The sequence below is a fragment of the Narcine bancroftii genome, chromosome 9 (assembly GCF_036971445.1).
Source record: "Narcine bancroftii isolate sNarBan1 chromosome 9, sNarBan1.hap1, whole genome shotgun sequence".
Lineage (NCBI taxonomy): Eukaryota > Metazoa > Chordata > Chondrichthyes > Torpediniformes > Narcinidae > Narcine > Narcine bancroftii.
The window spans coordinates 89,301,186-89,321,266 of record NC_091477.1 but is presented as its reverse complement, the minus strand read 5'-3'; the positions used below and the strand labels follow the sequence as shown (position 1 = coordinate 89,321,266).

Below are 20,081 nucleotides of genomic sequence, written 5' to 3'. Positions count from 1 at the left end.
CACTGTCCATCCAGTCTGTCAATAGTTTAGTTACAAACTTTTTTGGCAAAGGAAACACTTTCTCTGTGTTTAGACTGTCAGTGCCATTTATAATTTTGAACACCACTATTAAGTTTAGTTGGAAACTTTTTTTGTTCTGAATAGAATAAGTGCAGCTTTGTTATTTTGTGCACAGAACTAAAATTGTAACCTGGTATCATCCCTGTCACTCTCTTCCAACAAAATAGCTGTGATTGAATCTGATCAGTGTATCCTTGCATGGAAAATAATATTCTCTTCACTTAGCAATGTGATTGTTTCATTAATTGGTCTGATTATCTTTCACTGAAACTTGTGCCTTTACTTCTGAATGATGAATTTTCTAAGAGTAAAACCCAGGGTGTAACTCTTAATTCTGTTATGGTTTGAAAATGGTATTGTGTGATCAAGATTGGTTGACATTTATTTTCTGATCCACATATGTGAATTTTGTTAAGAATAGAAATGATCTGCTATACACGAGAGTAATTATGGAATAATCATATCTATGATACTTTAAAAGGAAGAGGACAATGCTTTTGAATGGTGAACCTTGGTGCAAACACTTCTGAGCAACTGAAAAGATTGTTACAAGGTTCGTAGATGTTTCATTGGTATTCTAATAATTAAATAAAATGTTGTTCCCACAGGAAATCTGGTGAGAAAATAGTTCCCTGACAGCAAGGACAAGAAGTGAACGTAGAGGTCAATGCTGGGACCATGGTACTCAGGGCAGGCTGTGATTGGCACAGTTATCTCACTCCTAACTTTGACCCTGTATTTTTATCTCTTTAGCTCCATTCCACCTGTACATTCACAACTCTCCTGCTTTTACCCTTGCTGCCTTTCACTCTCCTATAATCAATCTGCAATGTTTCCCTCAACTTCCTTGTGCTATTAACTGCACATTTCATCATGTATTCCATCATTTCCCTGCAATTGCACCAGTTCTCATATTGGATTTCATATCCTCAAAAAAATTCCATAAACCATTCTTAAGCAAAACTTTGTTGCCCTACAAACTAGTGCATAAGACATACTTTCAGAGAAATTGCTGAAAGACACAAATTGGGAAAACAAGACATGTGGTCTTCTTACCCCCGCATTCTGAAGCCAGACATGCTGAATTGCTGTTAATTCATGATAGTCTGAAACTTGTCTAATTTTTATACAATTTAGAAAAGCCCACAAACTCAAGATGCTCGAATCTTGAGCAAACAAAGACAACTTGGAGGAACACAACCAATCAGGTAACACCAATTGAGAGAAATGGATTGTCAATATTTTACGTTGAGACCTTTTTTTCGAGTCTAGAAGAAGGATGGTGACCTATTGCTGTCTATCCATTTCTCTCCATGGATGCTGTCTGGCCTGCTGAGTCCCTCCAACTTCTCATTGTTTTTTCTGTCATTGGAAGAGACAGAAATTACTGTCTGGGACAAAGACACATTTTTCTTTTATTTTCTCCTTTAAATTTGTAATCAAACAATTCACATAAGATCAAAGTGCACATTCCAGATTTTATTCAAGGTTATTTGAATTTGGTTTGACCATTTTACTGCACTTTTATTCATTTCAGGGTGTATTGGAAGATTTAAACCATGTTTTTGCTCCTGCAAGGCTGAGAATCAGTAACCTGCTTGAGACTCAGCAGACATAAGCTACATTCCACCATGGGGCCCAGAGATGCAGTTATCTGACAAAAAGACATCTGTGTACCAAGGACATTTAATCTTCCTGCTTGTTTTGGTCACAGTCTTTCAGACAGAGACCTAACCTTGACACAAAATAAACCATTGTATTCGATAGAAGCCTAGGCATGCTAGCTTGCTCACTTATCTTTCTTTTTGTGCTGGGAATAGGTGCTTGGGTAAGCAGTTTTTGGGTAATATAAGCCATGGTCCCGCTGCTGAAGTTTGAGACTCTCTGAGAGGCGGCAACATCTCTCAGCAAGAAGAAGAACTTCTAGAATACAGCCAGTTGGGGGAGGTGGAGAAGCTGCTACCAGCGCCCCGACAACCTACTACAAGTGTGCAGTCGTTGCCTCACCTCAGCAGTTAGGACCAGTCCAGGTGTTGATAAGAATAATTGGGAAGGGCTTACATATTGTAGTTTGATATCAGCTTTAGAATTTGTAATAAAGATTTGTATAAACTGAAGTGCTCTCGGCGTGTGTGTCTATTTTCTTTCGGTAGCTCAAACACTGTGACCAATCTAAAATGAACAAAGTGAGAGGTACAAGTTTACCCAGGACACAGGTTACCATCATATTTGGGACATTGCAATAGTATGTATGTTAAAGAGGTCATGTTTAGTAGTTTATTGCATTTTCCTGTCTCTGATTCACCAGGTGCTGAGCATCTTCTCTGGGTGTATCTCCTCTGGTGATGCTCTGCCAAGCCTCTACTACAGCCATCTTCAGCTCCTGCTTGTTTCAGGGCCTTGACCCCTTAGGTTTTCTCTTCAGCATATGGAAGGCATCCTCAATTGGAGATAGATCAGGCAAGAACTTTTCACTTTTTGGCTTTGAAAAATTCCCTTGTTGCTTTAGCAGTATGTTAGATATCATTGTCTTGCTGTAGGATGAAGTACTGTCTAATGTGTTTGGAGGCATTTGCTCGACTTGAGCAAATAAGATGTTTCTATACATCTCAGAATTCATTTTGCTCCTTAATTTAGAATCAGAATTAAGATTTATTGTTATAAACAAGTTATAGTTCATAAAAAGTAAGGCCGTGTCTTTGGTTCATTGATTATTCAGGAATCTGATGGCAGTGGGGAAGAAGCTGTACTTGTGCCGCTGAGTGCTTGTCTTTAGGCTCCTGTACCTTTACCCAGATGGTAGTAGAGTGAAGAGGGCATGACCTGGGTGGTGGGGGGTCTTTAAGGATAGAGGCTGCTTTTTTAAAGCACCGGCTCATGTAGATGTCCTTGATCGAGTGGTCTGGTGCATGTGATGTCACAGGCCGAGTTAACACCCCTTTGGAGTTTATTGCATTGGCGCCTCCATACCAGGCAGCGATGCAACCAGCCAGAATGCTCTCCATGGTCCACCTATAGAAGTATACAACAATCTTCAGTGACATGCCAAATCTCATCAGACACCTCAAAAGTATAGCCACTGGGGAGCCTTCTTTGTCATTGCATCAATGTGGAGACTCCAGGACAGAGAAATTGAAGTTCTTGACCCTCTCCACTGCTGAGCCTGTGATAAGAACTGAATCATGTTCCCCTGACTTCCTCTTGGTCCACAATCATCTCCCCCGGACTTTCTCCTGCTCCACAATAATCTCCTTGGTTTTGCTGAAGTTGAATGCAAGATTGTTGTCCTTACACCATTCAACGAGCTGATCTATCTCCATCCTGTACACTTCCTCATGGCCGTTTGTGATTCTGCTGACAAATGTGGTGTCATCAGCAAACTGGTAAATGGCAATGGAATTGTGCCTGGCCACACAGACATGGGTGTATAATGAGTAAAGCAGTGGTATAAGCACGCATCTTGTGGTCCGCCTGTGTGAATGATCAGTGAGGAGGAGACGTTGTTTCCAATTCATACTGACTGTGGTCTTGCAAGGAGAAAGTCAAGGATCCAGTTACAGAGTGGGGTACAGAGGCCTAGAGTTTGTAGCTTCTTGACCAGCACTAAGGGAATCATGGTATTGAAGGCCGAGCTGTAGCCTATGAAGTTCAGCTCTATGTATGAAGTGCTGTTTTGAGGTGATCCAGAGCAGAGTTGAGCCAGTGATATTGCATCTGCCGTGGAGCGACTGTGATGATAGGCGAATTGCAGTGGGTCCAGATCTTTACTTGGGTACATGTTAAATCTGGCCACAACCAGCTTCTCAAAGCACTTCATCACAACAGAAGTTAGCGCTACTGGGTGGTAGTCGTTGAGGCAGCCCACGCTACTCTTCATGGGTATCGGGATGATTGATTCCCTTTTGAAATAGGTGGAAATCTCTGACTGCCACGAGAGGTTGAATATGTCTGTGAACACTCCGGTTAGTTGTTGATGCAGATTTTCAGTACCATACCAGGTATGCCATCAGGGCCTGATGCCTTGTGAGGGTTTACCCTCTTGAATGATGTTCTGACATCACCCTCAGAGACAGCAGCCTTTTCAGGGAAGCACTGTTTGGTTTTTCTTCTCAAAGCTGACATAGAAGATGTTCAGCTCATCAGGTACTTAAGCACTGCAGCCATGTATAGTGTTCACCCTCACTGTGTAGGCTGTAAAGGTCTGCATTCCCTGCCACAGCTGGCATGTATCTGCCTCTGTCTCTAGCTTCCTCTGGAATTCCCACTTTGCTTCAGAGATGGCATTCTGCAGGTTGTACCTGGATTTTTTTTGTAAAGATCTTGATCCCTGGCCTTAAATGCCCTTGTTCTTGTCCTCAGCAGATTGCAGATTCACTGATTCATCCAGGGCTTCTGATTGGGGAACACCTGGTATTTGCATGTGGGCACACACTCATCGAAGAAAAGTGGGCCAGTACCTGTGGTAGCCATATATGCTCAGGCCATTACCCCCACCCCCTCCCACCATGATTCACCAATGAGGTGGTATGCTTTGCATCTTGGGCTGTTCTTTTATGCCTCCACACTTTGCTCTTGCTCTCTCTCTGATTCAGGTCTCATAAGACCTTTTTCCAGAATTGTGCAGGCTCTTTTAAATACTTCTTTGCCAACTGTAATCTGACCATTTTGTTTCTGTGGCTAAGTAGTGGTTTGCATCTTGCAGTGTAGTCTCTGTTCATGAAGCATTCTGTGAACAGGTCATTTTCACATCCATGCCTGCCTCCTGACGAAGGCTTCATATCTGTCAGACACGAGTTTGGGAATTTTTCTTCATTAAGATTAGAATTCTTCTGTCATCAGCAATGGAGATCTTCCTTGGAAGACTAGTCCCTTTGTGATTACTGAGTTCAGCAGTACGCTCTTTCTTAATGATGTTCCTTGGTAATTCTAAGATTTGGTTTTATTTTTTGTTTTTCAGCTTCATAATGGTTTCTTTGACTTTCATTGGCACAACTCTGGTCCTCAAGTTGAAAAATAGCAGCTACAGACTCTAAGCTTGATCAAAAGCTTTGAAGCAAGCCTATCTCTCTTGTACCTGCATCAGTGAAGCAATTAAACATACCTGAGTACTCATAAACACCTATGAAGCCAAACGTCCCAAACATTATGTTGCCCTGAAATGAGGGGACTATGTATAAAAAGTGCTATAAATATTACGTGGTCAAACTAAAATGTTTAAAATAACCTTGAATAAAATCTGGAATGTGCACTTTAATCATATGCAAATTGTTAGTTTACAAAGTTAAAACTGTGGAGTTCAGGGGCAAATAAAGGGAAAAAAAAGTGTCTTTATCCCAAGCATTATGGAGGTCACTGCAAGCTTTGAACCAATGCAATTCTTTTGGAGGTTCGTTAAAAGAGAATGATAAATAGATGTAAGGAACAGCCTTAAAAGTCTGACAGCTGTTAAAAGTATTTGGGCACGCAATCCTGAGTATTCACTAGAAAGCCAACCAAATTAACATGGCAATAATTTTAATTGATCAAAACAAAGTTAAATTGACACAGTCAAAGTTAAAATGTACTTTTACCATAAGATGGATGTCATATATCTGGGGGTGAATTTCTATTGCAACCATGAGTTTATGAGTAAAGCATTTCTGAGCCAATCTTCATTGTAGCAACTGAATTAACCAGGGGTAAGTGGCAAAATTCTCTTTTACCTTCTCAAAGATGGCTGCAAATAAAAGGACCTGCAATTTTGAAGAATTTAAAATTATGCAAACAAAACATTTTTCCTTTAAAGAATATTTCTACTAAAATAAATTTAAAGCAACTTGATTCCAATCTTAGCAACAGAAAAATATTGATTAATGTATTCTGCATCAAAGAAAGGTACTTGCTTAAATCTGCCCATAAAACTTCTGAGGGCATTCAAGCCAAGGGCTCTGCTATTGGTTTCTGATTCAGAGCAGAAATATCTAGAATAGTTCTAGATAAATAACAGGTAAAATAACAGCAAAAATTTTCAGATTAATGAATTTCATTGAAAATTTTCAGCTATCACAGAAGGAAATACAAATTAGATTAAAATAATTTGCAGGAAGTTGAAGTGCAGAGGGAGATATAAAAATGACAAATAAAAGATACCAGAAGTAAAAAGTGTCTGTTGGCACTGTGCAATTGCTCAGCAAAAGGAGGTGTAAGGTGCTCCTTCTGTCCAATAACCTGCAGGTCACCCTTAGGCAAGGTATAGTACCTGTTTAGCTTCGCAATCAGGGTCACGTGAAGTCATGGATTGCAGATGGTGGATAGTTTTTACAAGCAGATTTTACAAATTGAAGTTTATGGTTGTGAAACTAAAAACACTGGGCAGATGAATCTGCTAATCAATGGTCAGGGTTACCTATCCAGTATGGACACTGCACAGAAGAAGGCAATGGTAAAGCACTTTGGTATTTTACCCTTGTATAATCATGAACTCAACATCAATTATGGTCTTAGCTCAAAGAAGGGGCCTTCACCAAAGGAGAAAAGGGGAGGCAATAACTACAATTTGGAGGATCAAAGATCATAATGGACGGAGAGATATGATCGCAGAACAGCAAGGCACCTGAATGAATGAAGTAAAATATAACAAAAATATATTTTAAATTCTCTCTCATTTATTCTAGGAATAAAAATCCACATAATAAAATTAAACTTTTGCAGCTAAGAAGATTATTTGACAGTAAGAGTTACTGAGCATGTTGTTTAAAAGTTCACCTACAACTGAATGCTCTTGAAATACCAATTTCTGCCATATTTGGTGGTCAAACTGCAAGTACTAAGACTTCAAGCAAAGTCTATGGCAAGATTCATGTATAGAATAATTTATGAAGATACAGGATAACTTCAATTTTCGTCTTGAATATTTTTTCTTTCTCTTTCAGCATTTCATTAACAAGGATATGAGTGTAAAACCATAACCTCTGAAGAAAATTAAGCACTCTGTTTGCTCAAAAACATTCTGGAAACTCATATTGTGTTTTACCACAATAGATTGTTTTCACACATTTCTAATGTTAACTGCTTACTGAATATCCTATCAAAAGCAATTGAAGTAGTCATGTAACTTGGGGCATCAAAACATAATGAGTTCTTACCTCAAAGCAACAATCATTCTAATGACTCTCATACCTATTAAGTTATGTCACAAAATATATGTTACCTCCAGAAATTGAAATGTAGTTCAAATAATGTTAGAGATCAGCAACAATAATAGCCATCATTAACTTTCTTGAAGGCATTTATTTATGTCAAACTAAACAACAACTTAGCACATCCATAATGCCACCAATTTTTGATTACTGTAACATTAGCAGTCCAATTCACTAATACTCCAATAATCTACAATCCAACTATTCAGAAATCCAGATAATCTGTTATCTGTCTCACCAGGTATATTCCCTGTTCTCCCTTGAAGCCTATCAGGAGCCCCAATTCCTGCCTTTGCTAGGAAAAAAAATGGAGCCTTTGTTCCCACCCTCACTAAAACATCACCAGGTGGACTGGAAATTTTATTGCAATATTGTGTAACATCTTTTTAAAAAAATTAATTAAAAGTGTAATTCAAGACACAAGATGTTGTCCTGTAATGTTACACAAAATTTGTTTTCGTCTGCCATAAGGCAGACAGCTTCACCATCGGCAAAAATTGTCTGAAGCACCTCTTACAGTCAGAGAAAGAGAAGTATAAGAGAGTTTTCTCAGAGTCACTGTGTTTCCATGGATTCACCTCCAGCACTCCTACAGACAGCCACACATAGTCCAGTCCAAACTCCAGTCTGAGCTCTCCCAGAGGAACTCAATGCCTTCTACATCCGATTTGATGAGAGTAACAGCGAAGAACCACCCCTCCACACCCACATGTCCCCCTGACAATCCCATCATGTCTGTATCTGAGGATAACGAGCATGCTTCCTTCAGGAGAGTGAATCTGTGGAAAGTATCCGATTCAGAATGAGTACCTGACTGTGTATTAAAGATCTGTGCTGATCAACTTACCAAGGTATTCATGGATATCTTCAATATCTCACTCCAGCAGGGCATGGTAACCACCTGCCTGCCTTAATAACCATCGACCAGTAGCACTTACATCAACAGCGATGAAGTGTTTTGAAAGGCTGGTGCTGAAGCAGTAACATGGATCCATTCCAGTTTGTCCATCATTAAAACAGGTCTATGGCAGATGCTATCTCATTGGTTCTACAGAAAGCCATGGAACACCTGGACAGCATATATCAAGATGCTTTATTATTGACTACAGTTCAGCATTTAACACCCTCATCCCCTCAAAACTGATCAGCAAACTCCAAAACTTTGGAGTTAACACCCCACTATGTAATTGGATCATCTCCAGACTACAATCAGTGAAGATTGGTAAGAACATTTCCACAATTTCCATCAGTACTGGAGCACCACAGGGCTGTGTTCTTAGCCCCTTCTGTACTCACTTTACACCCACAACTGTGTAGCTCAGTATGACAATAATGATATCTAAAAATTTGCCCACGATACCACTATAGCGGGTGTATAAAGGAAGGCAATGAGTTAATATACAGGATGGAGATGGAAAACTTAGCTGAATGGTGCACTATCAACAATCTTGCACTCAATGTCACCAAAACCAAGGGGCTGATTGTTGACTTCAGATAAAGAAAGCCAGAAATATACAATCCAGGAATCAGAGGTGGAAAGGGTGAGCAAATTTAGGTTCTTGGGAGTCACAATCTCAGAGGATCTTTCCTGGTGCCAACAAACCAATGGCACTGTGAAGAAAGCACGTCAGCGCCTCCACTTCACCAGGAGTTTGTAGAGGTTTGGTATGACACCAGAAACAATGGCAAATTTTTACAGAGGTGTGGTGGAAAGTGTGCTGACCAGCTGGTCTGGTAGGAAACACTAATTCTCTTGAGCGTAAAGCTCTCCTAAAGGTAGTGGACACAGACCAGGACATCACAAGCAAAACCCTCCCCACTTTTGAGTACTTATGATTGCCGTCCAAAAGCAGCAGCAATCATCAAAAACCCACATCACCCAGCACATGCTCTATTCTCGCTGCTGCCATCAGGAAAGAGGTGCCACAACATTTGCACCATCAGGTTCAGGAACAGCTGCTACCCCTCCACTATCAGAATCCTCAACAACAAAATCAATCAGAGACTCATTCAAAGACTCTTACTTGTGAACTTTGTTAATTGATTTTATTTGTTCTCAATGAATTGCACAGTTTGTTTTCATTTGTTATCTGTTTACAGTTATTTTATTTGTTTACATATTTACGCTGTGTATATCTTATTTTTGCACCAATTGGTGGTAATTCTGCCACACCCACAGGAAAAAGGAATCTCAAGGTTGTATGTGATGTCATGTATATACTCTGACAATCTGAAATCTGACCACACTCATGGGGTTGTTTTATAGACCACCCAATAATCAATGTGAATTGGAGGAGAAAATCTGAAGAGAGATAGCAGATATTTGTAGGAAACATAAGCCTTTGATAGTGGGAAATTTTAATTTTCCACATATTGACTGGGGCTCCCATACTGTAAAAAAAGGCTGGATGGCTTGGAATTTGTCAAATGTGTTCAGGAAAGTTTTCTAAATCAATATATAGAGGTACCAACTAGAGAGAGTGCAATACTAGTTCTCCTATTAGGGAACAAAACAGGATAGGTGACAGAAGTATATATAGAACATTCTGGATCCAGTGATCATAATGCCATTAACTTCAAGTTAATTATGGAGGATAGGTCTGAACCTCGGGTTGAGATTCTAAATTAGAAGAAGGCCAATTTTGAAAAAATGAGAAAGGATCTGGAATGAATGGTTTTGGACAAGTTGTTTTTGGGTAAGGATGTGCAAGTGGAGAAGCTTCAAAGACAAAATTTTGTGAGTACAGAGTTTATATGTTCTTGTCAGGATTAAAGGGAAGGTTAGCAGGCACAGAGAACTTTGGTCTACGAAAGAGATTGGACATAAATTGAGGTATTGATTACAGGAGATGGGATGTTATGGTAAACTTGTTTTAGACATTGGTGAGGCCAAAGGAGTATTATGTCCAGATTTGGTCACCTAACTACAGGAAAGATGTCAATAAGATATAAAGAGTGCAGAGAAGATTTACTAGGATGTTGCTCAGATTTTTAGAACTGAGTTACAGGGAAAGGTTAAAGAGTTAGGACTTTATCCCCTGGAGTGTAGAAGAATGAGGAGAGATTTGATTATAGGTATTTAAAATTTGAGGGGGACAGACAGAGTCAATGTAGAAAGGCTTTTTCTACTGTAGGTGAGATACAAACCAGAGGCAAGGAGTTAAGAGTGAAAGGGAAAAAGTTTAATGGAAAATGAGGAGAAACTTCTTTACAAAGGGTGGTGGAATGAGATGCCAGCTGAAGTGGTGGATGTGGGCTCAATTTTTAAATTTTAAGCGGAATTTGGTCAGATTACATTGATGGTAAATATGGAGGGCTACGAACAAGGATGCAGGTCACCACAGACGAGAAGGGCTGAAGATGCCTGTTTCTGTGCTGTAATGTTCTATGGTTCTATGACCTCTTAAGCTTAATTTCTCACTCCACTGAGCCTTTACTGAGTTAAATCTTGTGACAGAAATAATTTCATTTTAACAATTTGCCTTTGCATTATCCACAATGACATTATCAGCTAGATTTTGTTGAATGTGATTCACTGCCTTCACCTGCCACTCCAGCACTAAGGTTTGGTCCCACAAGGTTCTGCACCCCATTGGTAAGGCCCATCTGCAATGTAAAATGTAATTCAAATGCATTTTACCAAGTATAATAACTGAACCAGAGAGATGAAGCTTGTTACTGGCCATTAATGAAGTCCTGCACTGTATCTGAAGCATAAATGGAACATGAATAATGCTTTAACTTAAAATAACCCACCATTTCCAAATTGTGCCTTTATTTGGTGACTATTCTGTTTTAGTTTCAATACAAAGGACCTCCCTCCAAAGAAAATTCTTGTTTTACATTTTCTGAATTGAGTATTTCTTTGACTGATATACAGGTAAACAAAATGAGCCCAAGGGTTGAATAAAGAACTCTTAAACACTGAAGTACAGACATATCCAGCCAGCTAGAGATGGGTTTACAACTGGCAAACCTCAAGAAAAACAAGTGACATGAGAGGCTCAGATTCTGGAATACAAAACAAAAATCAAACTGGTATAAGAATTCAGTGCGTCAGGCAGCATCTGTAGAGTGAAATAGACAGTCAAGATTTGAGTCTTTGCATCAGGATTGAAAAAGTAAAAGGAAGATAGCCAGAGGAAGGAATGAGGAGAGGAGAGGAGAGGAAGGAATGAGGCAGGAGCTGGTTCAGGTTCCTTTAATGTCAGGCATATAATTCACAAAATATGTTTGCTTTTGTTATTAGTTGTAAAGAGATGCTACTAGTTGGGTGCCCCTACCAAGAAGAGAGAGAAAAATAAAAGAGAATCCCTTCTATGCTACCACCTCCAGCACTCCCATAACTTCTATAGCTGCATGACCACCTGTTTTTTTTCCAGGAATGAACTCAAGATCCAAACATCACCCTCCTCTGCATCTGGCTCCGAAGTGAAGCTGTCAGCACTCTCATGAATCTGATCTCCATGTCTGTTTTCCAGCAGCCAGCAAGGGGCATGCAGCCTGGTGTGAGTTCTTTTGGCTGCCAAGCTCCTCGATCCATTGATATGTTTGTTCTCCTCCCCTATAGGAACTTCTCCATCTCAGCAGGTGGTGTTCTCTTGCTATGGTGCCCTGTGCTAGTCCATACTCCACTGGAACCCACAACCTTTGTAGTCTGGGTTGCCAAGCCTGGATGCTGCCATGTTGGGAACAGGTCTCCACTGATTTGCCAATTTGAAAACAAAACATTAGCTATGAAGGGGAGATCTGAATGATGAGATCTGGTGATGGGAGACGGTGACCTGATGATCATTGGTGAGGGTCATGATCTCGGAGTGGCTGTGAGAAAGTGTTGTCTAGGCTCTTAAAGGTAGAAATCAGGTTGCCAGATCACAACGACATTACCTTTGATATAGCTTTATTGATAATATCAGGATTGGGGCTCAGTGCATGGTGAGCTGTGATTTTGAAGGGGATGAGATTGGAGTAGGTGAAGACAGTGGAGAAGTCAAGGTGACATTGACATTTGGAGAAAAAAATTCAGAAGTTAAAAGGTCAGAAATGGAGCATGAGGAGGGTTGGAGAAAAAGCTAATATTATGGATTTTCTATTCATAATAAAACTGTCTGCCTGCTTTCTCTTTCTATTGATTTTATGCAATTATATTTGGAACTATCCATCAATTGTTGGAGGACTCCACTATTGTACTTACTGGTAAATGAAAATGAAAAAAGAGTATTGAAGGAATGGAGAGCAAGTGGATGACTGGGATGAGATTAGGTCTCTCTTGTAAAGAAAAATCACCAGTGAGGTCTTGATGGAATTAATAGCCTATTTCCGTGTATAATATTCTGTGATTCTAATGTGCACTTTCATTCCATTGGAAAAAGCTTAGTCATGGTTGAACTGTTAGATATTTTCAGGTAAAATTTATAATCTGTAAGATAGCATTTTCTTTCCAACATATTAGGCTTTATTATTGGCAGAATAATTAAGCTAGTCTTGAACAATAGCTCAACAGCAGGATGACTAAATTCTTTCCTTTGATTAAGATCTTCATCTCTTGGATAAGTTCTTAAAACCCATATTTATGGAATTACCTCTGAGGTGATTTACCCAAGATTAATTTTTTTTTAAATCTTGAGTCTCACTTATCATTTGAAAAGTTATATTTCTTTGCAAATAAGGCCTTAGATCAGACTGGGAAAAAAATGGTAGAGCTACCAGAGCTGCTGTAACAGAAGTGCTGCGGCTGGTGCAAACCCAGGAGAACAGGGAGCTCTGCAATATCCAATTGCCCAGTCCTAATGTTGACGGCTGTATACAGGCTTTAAATGGCCTTTTAAAGGAGCAAACAGTGCTTTAAATTAAAGTCATGCAATTCTGGGGTCTGTGCCCAACAGTCCCCACAGACTCCCAACACGTGCCAGTGCTGGCCAGTGGCCACTAGGGATTACAAATTCTGAGGGAGCAGTGGTCCAGTGCAGGGCACCAGAAATGGGGAGAAATGCAGTCGAAGGACCCACACAGCTGCGGGCTGCTGGAAACTGGTTCATGGTAATCAAGTATCAGAACCGAGATTAAAGAGGGTGCTGAGTACAAGAAAAGCTTCCAAAGGCCCATGGGTGCTGAAGGCTTCCTGATTGTATCAGAGGTCTGGATCTGGAGCTTGGGTTGCCAATGGATTGAATGGGTCTACGCAGCTGCAGAGGCTGTGGGAATGCTGGGGGCGAATCCATGTATAGGAGGTGTTTCTGAAGGGTCTCTTCAGGTTCTCTTTCTCTTGCTGTAAGGGGTGCCGGGCAATATTAATGGTGACTCTTTGTCTGCCTTACGGCAGGAAGAAGAATATATCATGCAAATTTACATTTTCTGTATTATTACATGACAATAAAGGAATTGAATCTACAATAATGTAGATTTAGAAATTAGTCACTAATACAGGACAACATGGGACAAAGTTCAAAAGGCAATTAAAAGCTATTCTTAATCTTCACTGGCTATTGGAGAAATGAGAAAATTAAACTAAATGTAATTCAGATCACATTATTTAATTTCATGTGATAAAATAGCAATGTAATATTACACAAAATTATTCATAGTTTGCCATAAGGCAGACAAAGCTTCACCATTAGCATTGCCTGGTGCTCCTTATAGTCAGATAAAGAGAAGCAAAAGAAAGTCCCTTCAGAGTCACTGTGTGTCTGTCAATTCACTTCCAGCACTCCCACAGCCACACAAGACTCCAGTTCAGTTCAAACTATCAGCATCACAGGCCTAGATCCAAACCTCCAACACAATGATGAAGCTTTCAGTACCCAGGGCCCTTCGGGAGCCCTTGTTACCCATTTGAATCCCAGCTCCAAGACCTGATTCTCATGTGCCATTCTCCAGCAGCCCCCAGCCTGGTGTGAGTCCTTTGACCTCATCACCAGCAGCCCACAAATTGTGTAGGTTTTTTGCCTGCAAGTCGCCAACAGTTCACTACCTGTGTATGCCTTTCAGCCATTCAGCCATAGAGCTTTCCTGCCACGTGGTCACTGTCCTTAGGGTTGTTGTCTCTGTTTCTCCTTCTCAATGGGGGGGGTGGGGGGGTGGGTTTTATCTGTTTCTGTTTTAAATTTTTGAGACAAGGTTAACAGCTAAAACCAAAAGATTGTAGAAAAATTAGGGTACTTAATTCATATTCATTTCAGAAATATTTAAAGATTAATTTTCTATATGGCTATGTTAAATAAATCTACTCTAGCAGAGGAAGGTGCTAAGGAAATTCAATACACGAGCAGCATAAGTCTTCCAACAAGAAAGCTAGGATGCTATTTGTCTATCAGAAGCACTGAAGAAAAATGTGCCACAAGGATCACTGTTAGGGCCCCAGCTGTCAACATACTGTGTCAATCTTTTAGATATATAATTCTGATCTAGTCTACATATGACGCCACATTCATACCAATATTATTTTCTTGTGTCTTCCAGAAAGTTATTCAAGCCACTTATTCATACTGCAGAGCCAAGACAAAACACAATCAGAACAGAATTAGAATTGTAGTGAATGAAGAATCAGATTTATATGCAATTGAGGGATACCTAGTCCAACTACTCCTCACAAACACCTGAAGATTTATTCCACCACAGTCTTCTCCATCAACATCTCCAAGTACCTATATTCTCTCTAATGGCACAATTTCATACTCTCAAATGTCTTCACATTGTCGGTCAGAAAGGCAAGTAGTAAACCATGTCAGGAGTACCACCAGGCCATTCAAAAAATACAATGTCATCAACAGAACAGCAAATGAAAAGCCAGCAACAAAAACAATGTGTTACAGGGAAAATGAAAGGAAGGCAGAAATTAAGAGATTAAATTTCTAAAGTCTCCTCGTGAGCCCTTCTTCTTCTCAGACATGAATGATTAAAGGTAATTAAACAATCAATGTATTGAGTTACAGGGTCAGAGAACCATACAGTATGGAACAGGTACTTTAGCCCAGTTCATCCATGTTGACCAAATTGCCATTCTGGCTTTGTCCTATTTGTCTGGATTTGTCCATATCTTCCAAAACACTTCCGTCCATATATTGGTCCAATGAGGAGAGGGGATATTCCAGGAATATCCCCATTTTTATTGATGATAGTGGAGACCATCATGTGTATGTGAAAGATCACAGACACCAGTTTTTAACCTATTAGATTTGATCTATGTTACAGTAAAACCCCTGTTATCCAGAACCAGCAAAAAAATCATGGAAAATAAATAGGTAAAAAATGTTTAAAATTGCTGTTCTTGGCTGTTAGTTTGCCACTCCATGCCACACCCAATCTCAAGTAACCAGAAAATTCACTTTTCCAGCATCTACCAATCCCCACAGGTGCTGGATACCATGGGTTTGAAGGGTTAAGAAATGGGTGTGCACACAAAAAAGGGCAAAGTCTCTAGGCCTTGAAAGCAATACCACTGCTGAATCCTTAGCACTCTGAGCTCCAGATGTCCAAACACCTCACTGAATCAATCAAATATGGTTAAAAGAGCAAGCTGGAAGCTATGCTTTTTGCACAAAATGACTCACCTTCTGAAACCAAATGATTATCCATCATTTACAAGGTATTTCAGGGATCCAAGGCCACACCACTACCACTTCAAATAGTAATTTGCTCTACTTCTGGCACACCATGTAATAGGGACATGCAAGTCACAGTATATTCAGGCTTTTGACAGCATCGATCAAACTTGTAACCTTTAGCACATGGAAAGAGAAGAAAAACAGGTAAGTGGACATGTAACTGCCTCCAAGTTCCCCTCCTGATCACTGACCATCCTGACTAGGAATTCTTGCACTAATCCTCTATTGTTGCTGGATATAAATACTGGGTCAACTCGAAAAATATTTCGGACTTACATTCACTACACCTTTCACAGCATTGCAAGAAGGCAGTCAACAGCAGATTCAAAAAGCAAACGAAGAATTGGTAATATGTGATGGACTGCAAGCTACGTCCATATCTTATTGATATGAGTTTAATAAAAACAAGTTGATGTAAGATAGCTGATCAATTGTTTTCATTGGCAGTTTTTCTTCAAAACTTAAAGTTTCAATTTTGGAAGAACCTGCCTGTGGTATCGATATCTTAAAATAATACTGAAATCAACAAAAAAAGCTTCCAAGGAATGGCTTCAGTGATGCATGTAAGCCACTGTACCATATCCACGCATTGTTTCCAGCATTATACCTGCTGGAATTTATCTGGCTTTGTTGTCGGGACAGATGGATACTAATGACTGTTACTTTCATTCTGTTTAAACCTAGAAATAGCCTCGATAGATACAAGGCAGAGTATTTATTTATTTAAAGGTACAAGTACATAATTATATGCTACTAAGGAGCATTGACATAACATAACAATTTACAGCACGGAAACAGGCCATTAGGCCCTTCTAGTCCGCACCGAACCAAACACCCCTCTATAGTCCCACCTCCCTGCACAATGCCCATAACCCTCCATCTTCTTCTCATCCATATACCTGTCCAACCTTTTCTTAAATAATACAATTGACTCCGCCGCCACTATTTCTCCCGGAAGCTCATTCCACACGGCTACCACTCTCTGAGTAAAGAAGTTTCCCCTCATGTTACCTCTAAACCTCTGCCCCTTAATTCTTAACTCATGTCCTCTTGTTTTAATCTTTCCTCCTCTTAACGGAAATAGTCTATCCACATCCACTCTGTCTATCCCTTTCATAATCTTAAATACTTCTATCAAATCCCCTCTCAACCTTCTACGCTCCAAAGAATAAAGACCTAATCTGTCCAATCTCTCCCTATACTCTAGATGCTTAAACCCAGGTAACATTCTGGTAAACCTTCTCTGCACTCTCTCCACTCTGTTTATATCCTTCCTATAATTAGGTGACCAGAACTTACAGACTTACAAGGTAACGCTGCTAAATTACACCCTGGGCAAAATAATCCAAATAGGGAAATAACTGCATTCATACACAGAAACACAAGCCTGTTGTCATCAAGTTGGATCCAAGATGTAATTTTTGGTGCTGAGGTGCAAAACACTGAAAAACTAGTTGAGCCTGCTGCCTCACATGCAAGCAATCCACATTCAACTCTCATCTCCAGTACCATGTTCTCCATGTGACTGCATGGGTTTTCCCTGGATTCTCTAGTTTTTTCCCACATCTCAAAGACCTCCAGATGGTAGGTAAACTAGGCACTATTAACAAGCCCTTTTATATATGTGGGAGGTTGAATATGGGAGTAGTTTATAGAAAAATAGGGAGAACAAAACAGGATTAATGTAATTGTATGGCTGATCATCAGTGTCGATGGGTTCTGGGGCGTATTTCTATGCTATATTATTCTATCACTATAATCACAACTAATAAATTTCAGCAAAACTTCAATGTTTGTTCCATTCAAAGTAATTAGCTCAATTCTTGCTCTCAAACTGGTGACTATGGACATTACTGGAATTCTAAGCATGCACTGTAAGATAGGAAATAACCTGATCATGTCATAGCTTAAATTTACAATATATTTATTAGTAACTATTGGTTGAAATAATTCACAGGTTTGATCAGATCTCATATAACAACAAGACAGAATAAAGAAGCAAGACGGAGAGTCTCGTGGCTTGGTAAAAAGCAGGTGTTGCCTTGCATGCAGTTGCATGGGAGAGGGGCAAATGTTGATTCAGATAGAAAAATGAACCAGAAAATCAAAGAAGTGATGGAAGGCTGAAGAGAATGGGCTCCATTTGCTTTGAAAATATCAGGAAATTTTCTTTGACCCTAATGGCAGATGGAAAGGAAAAGTTGCCAACTTTATTAATGTTCTGACTGGAAATTTCAATAATAGGAAGGAAATGAGTCTTCCTCCAAAACAAGGGCAGACAATGGACAAACTGTAAATCCACAAACAGATGTTAAATGCCTGATTTTGAAATGCAAGCACAGTGCCAAGAGGTAGAAGCTTAATCCACATTTTATAAAGTTATTATTTTAGAAATCATTCTGACACACGAAAAAATTTAAAAAAAGCTTTTTTTCATGAGAGAAAGGATGTCTGGTTTATTGTTTTTATCTTATGAAGGGAAAACGAGTGAAATAAATGCAACTTACTTTGGGTTTTTTTTTGCTATGCGTTCATTTCATCATTTTTGAATTAAGCAGTTTAGCAGTGAAGATATAGAAAGCCCAACTTTAAAAAAGCACACACACAACAGCAGATGTTGTTCAAGTTTTGTACCTTTCATCCTTAGAACAAATTTCAGGACCACAACGTTAAGAGTTCCACTTTATTAGTTTTGCAAAACTTGAGAACTCATCTAACAAGGGTGAGCTGCCAATTTCTGCTTATATTATACAGTTCTCTACAACTTTTCTGTCCTGGATCTCAGTCAGTAGTCAAGCTAGTTCCTGTTCACTTTTTTTCTGACTTTGACACCAGGATTCTGAGACCATCAGCTTTAGTTATGCATTTTTGCAATTCTTTCAATCAATACTCAAGAGATACATGGAACTAACATCAGAACCAGATAGATGTGTCACACACTTTTTCATTCATACATTTCATTGAGCAAGTCACTTAATCTGAGGAACTCATAGGCTAAGGACATTTAATAGCAGGCGGAGGTCTGCCTAACAGAGATCGTGGGGCACCCCCACTCCGCTCTATTTATTTATTTATAGATTTACAGTCCTTCCTGCATTCTGCAGCAAGCCATATGTGGATATAAATTAAAATTGGTCAATTCACATTTATGTTTAAATTTAAAATTTACATTAATCTATATTCTGGCAGACCCTTACTTCCACAATGTGTCAGGCTTTCCAAACTCTGGCGAAGAACACCATTTACTGTTTACTTCACTGACAAATGTCCATTGCCATCCACAATGGATTTGCTAAGTCCAAGAAGAGACTTCCTATTACTGTGCAATGCTTTTAGATTTCCCTCTGCAGGTGAAGACATTGTCAAGATCAACAACCAAACTGAAAAATTATCACTAAAGTTTGCTATGTTTAAATTAGGAAATATGAAATCCAATATACAAGTTAGATGAGAACAATGCACAAAACCAAAAAAAAAAGACAAATATATAGCGTACAAAGAAAGGCAAATAAAGTCAGCCAATCAAAAAGAGCATGCCGTTGCAGACTCTAATACAGAGCTAATCTAATTTTCTTGTATTAGGTCTGTATCCTGACTTTCTGGTCTTTCTAAGAACCTTATCAAATGCCTTTTAAAAGTTGTAATTGTATTATAATAATTATATGAATTATTTTTGAAAAAAAAAGTCCAGCATTAAACTTTTCTGAAGAAATGAGATATAGAACATAGAAGAGTGCAGCACAGTACAGGCCATTCATCCCTTGATGTTATGCCAACCCATATATTCCTTATCAAAAAAAGGTAATAAATTCTCCCTACCCCATAACTCTATTTTTCTTTCATCCATGTGTCTGTCGAAAAGTCTCTTAAATGTTCCCAATGTTTCAGCCTCCACCACCATTCCTGGCAAGGTATTCCAGACACCCACAATACTCTTGTGTATAAAAAAAAACTTACCCCTGATGTCTCCCCTAAACTTCCCTCCCTTCACTTTGTACACATGTCCTCTGGTGTTTGCTGATCCTCCCCTGGGAGTCCACCCTATCTATACCTCTCATAATTTTGTAGACCTCTATCAAGTCTTCTCTCATCCTTCTAGGTTCCAAAGAGAAAAGTCCCATCTCTGCTAATCTTGCCTCATAAGACTTGTTTCCCAATCCAGGCAACATCTTGGTAAATCTCCTCTGCACCCTCTCAATTGCTTCCATATCCTTCCTATAATGAGGTGACCAGAACTGAA

General features: G+C 39.4%; 1 protein-coding gene and 1 long non-coding RNA gene across 3 annotated transcripts in view; one reads left to right on the top strand and one right to left on the bottom strand.

Annotated features, from left to right (window-relative positions):
- Positions 1-20,081, bottom strand: part of schip1 (schwannomin interacting protein 1) — a 547,841-nt gene that overhangs the window by 195,516 nt on the left and 332,244 nt on the right. The gene's annotated exons all lie outside the window — the stretch shown is intronic.
- LOC138742421 (uncharacterized) lies at positions 209-14,987 on the top strand. Its single transcript, XR_011344153.1, has 3 exons — positions 209-613; positions 11,621-11,746; positions 14,697-14,987. It is a non-coding gene; the product is annotated as an uncharacterized lncRNA (long non-coding RNA).